General features: G+C 37.4%; 1 long non-coding RNA gene across 1 annotated transcript; it reads left to right on the top strand.

Annotated features, from left to right (window-relative positions):
- The first annotated feature begins 7,906 nt into the window (after positions 1-7,906).
- LOC135772925 (uncharacterized) lies at positions 7,907-10,396 on the top strand. The gene is made up of 3 exons (XR_010543304.2): positions 7,907-7,970; positions 8,923-8,987; positions 9,358-10,396. It is a non-coding gene; the product is annotated as an uncharacterized lncRNA (long non-coding RNA).
- The last annotated feature ends 298 nt before the right edge of the window (positions 10,397-10,694 follow it).

Raw genomic sequence — 10,694 nt, 5'->3', positions numbered from 1 at the left:
AAATCATATTACACTAAACTAGATGATTATATTTTATTCCACATTTTTTTATGAATATATTTATATTTACATTAAAAAAATACTAGTTACACAGACCGGTTACACCACATTGGCATTTTTGCAATTATCCCCCAAATATTCTTTCAAAATGAAATAAAAACAGAAATTTTAGACTTGGTCCTCAATAAGAGAATGTATGCAAGTAATCTGCAATTTAATTTGAAACTTTAACCCTTTTACATTTAATTGAACCATACTGACACAAAATAATTAACCTGACGTCATTAACCCATATACAGATTTATTTATATGCACGTTTGTGAAGTGTTCTGTCATTTTTCCGTGCATCCTATAATAAGAGCTTGCCTTATGCATTAAACATGAGACAGGCTGCTCAGTCTCTGATTGGATCCAGTATACTGGCTCAGAAATGGGTTATTTACAGTTGGCTCGCAGGACAGAGTCTCGCTTAGATTCATCCGGAGAAAGACTTGACGGGGGTCCAGAGACTGTTGAGTCAACTTGTGTGTGCCCTCCCAGAACGTCCGCCATTCACATCAGCCACATTCCGTTCATCTGACTGCACCCATTCAACTTCAAAATCATAGTCAGCTTCCTGCCCACACAATATGAAGGAGATGAGACCAGGGGTGGCTCATTTGAGACCCCCAAACCCCCGACATTATTTGCATGACACGCAGACAAGCTTTAAAACAGCTGTCAGTCACTTGTACTCTCCTATTGTTACCGTGACCCATTTTCATCCTCTCCTATCCCATAATCTTGTGCTATGAATCCTTCCGAGTCACGGTCACCCCCCTCCCCCCAGAATCACTCACAAAAGGTAACTGTAGGCAACAGCAACTGCAATGGTTGCTATGTGTGGATGCCATGGCAACCACCATGGATTTTTGTATGGGGCTCACGTATCGAATGGTTGTAATGGATTGAACTTTAGGGGGCTGAGGGGAGAATCGTGCCTTAGGAACCCGTATTCATCATATACGCTTGTCCAGTGATGGCGCCTCGGTTTGGGGGGGTTCTGCGCTCTAATGGTCAGAGGAAAATGGCAGCTATTTTCAGTTACATGAAGACCAACGTCATAGATGGGTGCAAAAGCTGATATCTCAATTCGATTAACTTGGCTACGCCCATTTAGCATGGTGCTAAGACACAGGATGTGGTTCTGCATTGGAGAACTTTTTACACATGAAAACTGTGCACATTAGTCAAGTTGTCCATGCACAATGTTTGTGGTGTGTTGGGTCACTTCTTGTCATCCAGTGTGAAATCTGGATCTCAAGGTGAAACCAATTGAGAACCACTGCTGTACAGGAATTTGATGTGTGTGCGCATGTATGTGTTCATACAAAATGGGCCCCAAAAGGTTCCACTGGGTTGAAAAAGGCCCTCTGCCAGACTAGCAGAAAGGAAGAATGAAGCACATCTCTGTTTAAACAATCAGGAGAGAGAAAATATCTGATAAACAGCTGCGATGACAGAAAGATACTGAAAGACAAATACATACAGCAAACAGCCCAGATAAGCTAACAAATAAAGGGACAAACAGTCAAAGCTGTGGGTCACATGATAGAAAGTGACCACAAGCGTGATTGAGAGATGAAGAGGGAGGACATGACAGTGTAACTGCGGGAGGTCTGTCATCTGCCCAGCATTCCTAAAGAGATACTTGGCAGGCAATGTGGGACAACAGAGCTGAGATCTTCTTCCTGTGTGGAAAATGGGAGTAGAAGATGTTGCAGACTGGAGCTGAACACTACATCTCATAAAAAATAAATGCTTGATGCAATTGGAGAGTTATTTTATTGTGTTTATCAAAATATCACATTTTATGTATTCGTTTTGTTAAACAGTATACAAAAGTCAATATGCAGAATAATCTATATAGAGATCTGTAAGCAGAAGTTTGAACTTCCCGAAAAGTTTTATTCATACTACAGTCAACTAAAACCCTTTGACTAAGGGTTGCCAGGTTTTAACAATAAAACCAATTGTTATACTCAACACTAGCCTAAAACTAGCCCAATCGCGTTTCGAGGGGGGTTCTCACATGTTTCGGGGGTAAAATCAGCAATTTTGGCAGGATTCATCTGTTAAAATTCGGATTCCCAGGGCTAAATAGCACATTATTGGGGTGATTCTCACGAAATCCAGACTTAGAAGGTGTCCAGCATCAGATTTTTTAAAAAGCCCTTGAAGCTAATTTTTTTTGCACATATAAGATTAAAGAGGACATGTCACAAGACTTTTTAAAGATGTCAAATAAATCTTTGGTGTCCCCAGAGCACATATGTGAAGTTTTAGCTCAAAATATCATATAGATAATTTATTATAACATGTTAAAATTGCCACCTTGTAGGTGTGTGCAAAAATGTGCCGTTTTGGGTGTGTCCTTTAAAATGCAAATGAGCAAATGAAGTGCAAACACTATTCATCATGATGGTGGTTTTTTGCAATTGAAACTAAACTTTGCTGTGAATTATTTTCTCTTTCTCTGTTTCTCTCTGCACTAAATGGCAGTGCCGTGGTTGGATAGTGCAGATTAAGGGGTGGTATTATTATAAAAAGAGCTCCTTCTGACATCATAAGGAAAGCCAAATTTCAACGACCTATTTTTTCATGTGCTTGTAGAGAATGGTTTACCAAAACTGGGTTGATCTTTTTCACATTTTCTAGGTTGATAGAAGCACTGGGGACCCTATCATAGCACTTGAACCTGGAAAAAGTCAGATTTTCATGCCATGGCACCTTTAAGGTCTTAACTTCCTATAACCTTTATTTTTAAAGGATTTAAAAATATTTCCTATAGAATTATTTATTATAATTTTTTAGATTATCATTATTAAAAATTATCATTACCGCAACATGATATTACATTAAATATATGCATTTACAAACTCATGTTTCGGTAATGAAAACTAAAAAGTTGTCTAGGTACTATGGCAAACAAAATTTAAACTTTTATCTGGAGAGAAAAAAATAAGAACTGCTTACCTGGTAGCCATCTTGAGTGTCACAGTCAATTATGTCCCTTCCAACATTTTTTTTAAATGTTAGTTCCTTGAGGGCTTAAACAATGATTGAAAATTGTTGCGGAGGATGAGAAAGTTGATCTTGGATAAATTTATATTCCTTATTATTGTGTCTACATTTACCAATGATCACTTAATACCACATGTTTCTTTACTGTAAATGTTTATAGTATAACATGCACTGAAGCTTTTTATTTTTTAGATTTTTTTATTATAAATATTTCCATGTCAAAAAACTCAAATCCAGTCATGGACACATTGCGGTAATGAAAATGTTCCCCTTAAATGTGGAAAAAACTACAAAATTGGTTTGTATGATATCATTTGAATTTATGTGCAAAATAGTACATGAAGAGATGTTTGTAACTGTATGCTTCTTATTTTGATAGCAGTTACTTTTATTATCAGAATGTTTCATGACACCCTTATAAGTCTAATTTCGCGAGAATCACCCATTGGGGTCGCTTCAACCCGCAGACATGATAAACAGCCCGCGTCAACAGTATTAAAGTAACCCAAACTTGGCAACCCTGCATTGATTACACATTAGTGATGTAACTCCATTTAAATATATTTGTGTATATTCACATTTTTCAAAACCAAAATATGTCTCCCATTCCCTAAATACAAAACATTTAAATATTTGGTAAAACTTTATGGTATGTTACACTTGTTACATGTAATTACTATGATATTAACAGTTAATTATGCACAATTACACGCAACTAACCTTAAACCAAGCCCTTACTCATTATTCCTCAGTACTTAAATATATAATTACACTGTAATAGTGACACAGCAAAATAAAGTGTAACCCAATAAACTTTCCAGTGGAAATATTATTTGTATTTCCTCCTACAAGTATGTGTAATTGTATTTCTGTTCACCTCAGATGTTTAGTTTTAGAAAAAGGAAATCAACTGGAAAAAGCTCAACTTCCTCTCTTAAATCACCCACAAATTTTGGCCTTAAATTGAAGCAGTCTCCGCTTTTGTCTCCGTCGGTCCATCCCTCCCCCCGCCCCCTTTCGCTTCTCTCCTCGGAGGAATGTATGGAAAAGAGGCAGAATGCCTGCCATTCAATGCCGGATCAATTGATGTCTCTGTCCCGTCGGCTTTAGGGGTTACTGGCAGTGAACTGTATTCTCCTAGAACTGCCAGACAAGTCATTAAGACAGCAGGTTGCTGAGAGCCCAAGTGTAAAAGCCTGATTTATTGAATTGCTCGTATTACTATATAATATAGGTGTTATTACATTGTAATAAACACATGTTTTAATTCAAATCATAATTTGAGAAATAAAGAAGTCAGGAAATGAAGACCACAGATAAATGAAAATTCACAGCAGATGTGAACACCAAAGTATTTGCATCACACAAAGCTGTTTGCTACAATCTTTGAGGCTCTTAAATGGCATAACGTCAATTCTGTGAACTAATTCAAGAAAAAAACATTGGCCAAGTTGGTACAGCATTGCCCGCTCTAATCCACATAGAGGCTAGTACTGCCAACATGGGCGCTTTAAATAATACCACCCATGCCCAACAAGTAGGTCTGTCTGGGATTACGCAAATATTCCCGGCAGAATAAGGATCCTTTCTGAATTCATAAATGACCAGCTTTTGGTTGATCAAAATCCCCTGGTGTTCTGCCCTGTGGTTGCAAAGTCCACAGACGTTAGGTCACTGACGGCTAAATATAAATCAAAAATCTCCTGGACTGAAGGGAATTATATAACCATTATTACAGTAAAAAACAAACAAATCCAACAACATGAAGCGTACTGACCCACATGAGGTATGATTAGCCTGGAAAAATGACGTTTGTTTGGTGATATAACACAAGATGTGCTGTGCACTTTCAAGCTGATTTGTAGGAGGAAAAGTAGGATAAGAAAAAAAAGGATTGTATTCAAACGCATCCACTTCCTGTGGGACCGAGAGTGCCATTTGGTGTGGAAGCCAGCTGTCATGGTAAAGCCTCACTGGGTATGAATGAGAATGGATGCTTTTCCTCTCTCTCTCTCTCTCTCTCTCTCTTTCTGGCTTTTTCTTTCCCCTTTCCTCCTGCATTCCTGCTGACCTCTCGCCTTCTTTTCAGTCTGTATTTTCCTTTTTCTTTCCTTCTATATTTTTTCTTCTGCTATCCCTATAATTTAGCTTGTTTTCTGTCCATTTCTCTACAGCCCGTCTCTGGTTCTTTGGATTGGGGAGGGTCATGGACTCTGTTTATCCTACTTAAACTTTCATTTCCCCAAAAATATTTTTGGCACACACACACACACACACACACACACACACACACACACACACACACACACACACATACGCATGTATGCAAATACACACATGAACATGCCCTCACGCGCAGGCTGAACTTTTGTCGTGCATGAAACACTGAATAATTACCAAGTGAGCGAAAGTCTTGTGACCTGCTGAAGTCAGCGGTTTTCATTCAGCAATAATTTTAAGGCAAGAGGTTACATGGCAAAGTTATAGACCACAAGTAAGTTTTTTTTTTAGGAGTACTTGACAGGAACCAAGTCATTTTTAGCACAGTGCTATAAGAGTTTATAACTATAGCTATGAGTTTTTCTCTAGATCATTGTATTAGTAACACAAGTGGGTTTGATTTCCAGATACCCAAGATGATAAAAAAATGTATTAATTGAATGCACTGTAAGTTGCTAATGATAAAAGCATCTGTGTTCTTTGTCTCATGATTACAAGCACAGATGATGCAGGACGTGTTACACGCCAAACTTTGATACTAAGTGTCACGCTTAAGGTTCGCTCAGGGAGCAACAGTAAAAGTCACACTCACAACAATAACAAATTCACATTTTGTGAATGCTGAAAGCAAGCGCTATGATTTAATGTAACACTATCCTCTCAGCTCCAGCGGGTCTCTGGGTATCTTCTAGACCTGTGACAGCTGTCCACTTTCTCCCATATGCCACTTAAATGTGTGTCCATGTCACGATGTCATTATCACAACCCTGAGTATATATACTGTAAACATGGTCTTGACACCAGTGAAGTTTAAAGGATTACTCCACTTTTATAAAAAAATCCAGATCATTTACTCACCCCCATGTCATCAAAGATGTTTATGTCTTTTTTCTTTAGTCGAAAAAAAGTTTTTTGAGGAAAACATTCCAGGATTTTTCTCTGTATGGTGAACATTAGTGGACCTCAACAGTTTACCCAGTGGTGGGCCGCAAAGCCTTCTCTGCTCACTTAAACACTATCTGAATCACTGATTTACATTTTAATATATTTTTCCATGAATGTGTATTAAAAAAATCCATACAAGGACATCAGCGTTTTTGTGTCATTTGATTGGATTGACCCTCAGCAGTTTCAAACATACCGGGAAAATACCCGAATACAGCATGCATCCTCCAGCTTAACGCAATCAAACAGAGCTGACTGTAATGTATGCCATGACTGATTTTACAGGCAAAAATCCTGCATCCTTCATCATAAAAATCTGGCAGCTGTATGCAATTGAGCTCGAACTGATTTTGCCAAGTGGTTGATGTCCTCAGGGCAACATATTGTGTTGACCCAAGGACAACATTTTTCTAAATAAAACCTAAACCCACCCCAAACCCCAAAATCAAAGGGACATGATAAGTGAAAAACAATGGTCTAGAAACTGCTAATCCTGGTTGTAAGCTTAAACTTAAAACAAACTGTAAACTTATTCCAGAAATCTGATTGGTTGATTGAAAAGTTGTCCCTGAGGACATCAACCACTTGGCAAAATCAGGAGAGCCATGCAAGCGACATGTTTGGCGGTGGTTATTCCTGTGTCATCTGCTTCGGTCTAACGGACATTCTCATCCCTAAAACGAATAAAAACTTATGCCAGAAATACTTTTGGACAGTCTCGACTTTCAGCATTAGCCTCCATGGCCATAAAAAACCTATTGTTGTACTCTACTTGAGGAAAGAAAAGAGGATTTAATGCAGGGCTGGACTGGGACAAAAAATTGGCCCTGGCATTTTGGCCCAGACCGGCCCACTACATAGGATCACAAATCTTTGTGCAACCTTGACTACCAACTCCATATAATGATTAAGTAGAAAAGTATAAGAGCTGACACGTGACATTACAAAAATGTAAGCGCTGTAAAAAGGTTTTGCAGGTTTTAAAAATAATAGTGTTAGCCAGGTAGTGCACAATGTTTAAACTAACCATTCTGAACACCTTATGATAACACCAGGACCTGATAAATGTTACAATGAAGTCGCAGTGTTCTCTGAGCCACGAGTCCCATTACAGTGTGTGCAGAATATTTTGATCACTTTTTTCTGAACACCTTTTACCGATTCCAAAACACAGTAATGTTAATACCCAACATTAATTTTGTATATTTTTTCCTTTCATCCTATTTTATGCCCTTGCTGCCCAAATCAGGATTTCTTGTATAATGGTCAAACCTTAATTTTGCAATTTCCATGCATGGAATCTTTCTTATGGACATTAAATAATGAATTTCCAGTGTATGTAATAAACCTTTTTAGCTCATTTTAAATGTAAAAGAAAATGTGCCAAATAATTCTGCACACTTGAATATAAGGTGTTTTTTTCTCCAGCCAGACATCATTAACAATAATGTATTACTTATAAATGCTTTATTTACAAAATGAATGGTACACTCTAAAAATGGCTGGGTTATTTTTTAACCCAAAATGCTGGGTTGAGTCTGTTGGGATGTTTTGCTGGGTTAATTTTTAACATTTTAAACACTTTTTTGGTAGTTTCAGTTTTCTGGTTGTTGGGTTAAAACTGCTGGGTTATTATGCGGGGTTGTTTGAAGAGGCTCACGTGCTTCGCGCCTTTGATGTTTGAATGTGCTCAGCAAGGGTCGTTGTGAAAGGACAGAGTCACTGGAAGCAGTTGTTTCAAGGTAAGTTTATATGTTTTTGTAAACATTTCATGAATATAAACAAGATTATAACATTTTGCGAGACAGCAACGTGTTAATTTATACAGACTAAGACGACGGGTGTAATTTAGAGGAATGACGACTGTTACCTCAGATCGCCATTTACACAAATTGACTCGAATAATCGTTATAAGATGTTTAATATGGCATATTAATACAATTAATACAATTAATAAAATCGATGTTACAAAATCCCCATCATACGGTTGATTACGTTAACTCATGACAATTTCTGAAAGCCTTTAACAAAGCGAGTCAAAACCGGTACCGAGTCGACCTCCGCAACCCCACTTCGGCTTTTTGTATCACACACACGCATAGATTTCCCAGCTTAGCAATAGCGACACTATTAAATTAAAGGTGATGACAAACGAGTTGCTTTCTTGTCATTCGATATGGAAAGACAGACCGCGAGGCGTGAGCACAAGTTAACTTAAATGGCGGCGGAGAATTGCGGAGCCGGCGTCTACTCTGTCACTGAAAGGCAGGGACAAGCAGCACATTCACTTCACAGTCGGTACGGCAGGTAACGCGTCAATAAATGAAAACGAAACAGCGTTTCCAAGAACCGGTGTCTTATATGTATATTGCTTGGTCCTCTCTTTTAAAATGAATCAATAATTTAAGTGTTTGGACATGAACTTGAAAACATAAACGCATTTGTCACCAAGACACTGCGTGTCACTGCGTGTACAGTTTAACAAACATTTATATGTGTTATATAAATGAAGATGTGTTATTGAGTCGTATTTAGTTACTATTTTATATTAATTTAATAATATTCTTGGGTTGTCTCCTGTGATTTCAAGTTTATATTGACCAACCCTCTGATCTGTGGCTGATACTGTATCAGAGATGTTATGTTTTTGGCAGAGATCAGATGTGATGTTGTTTTCCAATTCTTTTTTTCTAGAGTGTGCAGAGTTTTTATGTCCATCCATTAATGAGGCTAGCAAGACCTTCATACAACTTCAGCCAGTAAGTATAACATTTAATAACTCCTATTTAAAATATATTGGGAATGTCTTAATTATCTGCTGCATTTTATTCTGCAGCACTTTATTCTTTATAGTAAGATCATCCTATTTGTCAGTCTGTGTGGTTTGCAGCCTCTGTTGTTGGCACAACAATTAAAGGAGTGTAACACCAAAGTCTTATGCAAACCGACGACAGGCCATTGCATTTTTGGGGAAAAAAATCTCACACGTGGTGGTAATGCGGCCAGGGATGCAAAAGAAAGTCTTATAATTTTTATAAAATGTATAATTCACTTGGCCCACATGGTTTTCTGAACACTTAAATCTGATAATTTAGTTCAGACCACTAAAAGTTTTTTCCTCTTTTGTAGATTGCAAGAAATGTGGTGGAAGTTCTTCTCTGGACAGAATCCTCGAAATCCTTTCCTTTATTTCCTGGCCATGGGAAACATGCAACAGATCTCTCAATCTTTTTTCTCTATCAGTCTCTCTGATGGAGCCAATATGGAAGTGACTTAAACTGCAATTCGGCCAAGATGGCGACGGCACGCACCGCCTACTTTAGGCTTCAAAAATGCTCTTCACAACCAATGGGTGACATCACGGACACTACTTTCATATTTTTTTACAGTCTATGGTTTAAAGGCATTTTACATGCTTGAAAATAAATACTCCAGGCAATGTGCATCTACTGTAGTCTGTCATTTTCCAAATGGATGAATCCTCTGCTGTTCGGTTCCTTTGTACATCTTTGTTCGTGAGGAGTAACTTTAATAAATGAAGTATTTTTAGTCAAATACATTCCATACTCTGAAACTTGGAACATCTGTTCTGTAAAAAACTTTACACATCTGTAAATGATTTTACTTTTAATTTAACAATTACATTGTTTATTTTCTTACACTGCTGCAGTTTTGTTTATGTACATTTCAGTATTTCATTTATATATTGTATATACTTATATACAAATTCTGTCTTAAATTCAAACAAATTGATTTAACCTGTTACATTGTTACTTCAATGTGCATAATTTCTGATATTTAATAAATATATTTATACTTGATGTCAGTAAGCAGCAGTCCTTTAAATGATTTTGCAACTGCCAACTGTAAAAATGTAAGAGTTTGTAGTTATTTTGAAGTCAAATAAACATTTATTTGGTGTTCACAATGGTCTTGATTTACAATAAAGCACATGATAAAAATAACCCAGCAAGAATAACCCAAACCCAGAATATTAATCTCATAAGTGGTTAAAATGACTACACGTTGGGTTTTTTCAACAACCCAACCTGCTGGGTTAAAATGTGTTACCCAACGTGTTGGGTTACTTTAACCCAGCATGTGTTCTGTCCAATATTTACCCAGCGCTGGGTTGCCAATTGGGTTGTTTTTAACCCAACCATTTTTAGAGTGTAGTTATTAAGATTCATTTGGTTTGGAATTAGTAAATATGTTTGATAAAAACTGTGATCAAAAGTTTGATGTAGCTACCTAATAATTTTGCCCACACTGTATTTTATTGCAGTGTAATCACTGTCATTTTGCAAACAGCCATTGGTCTATAGCACTTGTGTTTTTGACTGCGTTTTAGCAAGAGGATATCTAACAACAGTGTTTTAGATGCAGTTCTGCTTACCACACGTCCACTCGGTTCTCAGTCGTCTCTTATTTTGACTGACGCACACTAACTCTGCATGCTTCATAAA

This window comes from Paramisgurnus dabryanus, chromosome 19 (assembly GCF_030506205.2).
Source record: "Paramisgurnus dabryanus chromosome 19, PD_genome_1.1, whole genome shotgun sequence".
In the NCBI taxonomy this organism is placed as follows: Eukaryota; Metazoa; Chordata; class Actinopteri; order Cypriniformes; family Cobitidae; genus Paramisgurnus; species Paramisgurnus dabryanus.
The sequence above is the reverse complement of the archived record's forward strand: the minus strand, read 5'-3'. Positions and strand labels throughout refer to the sequence as shown.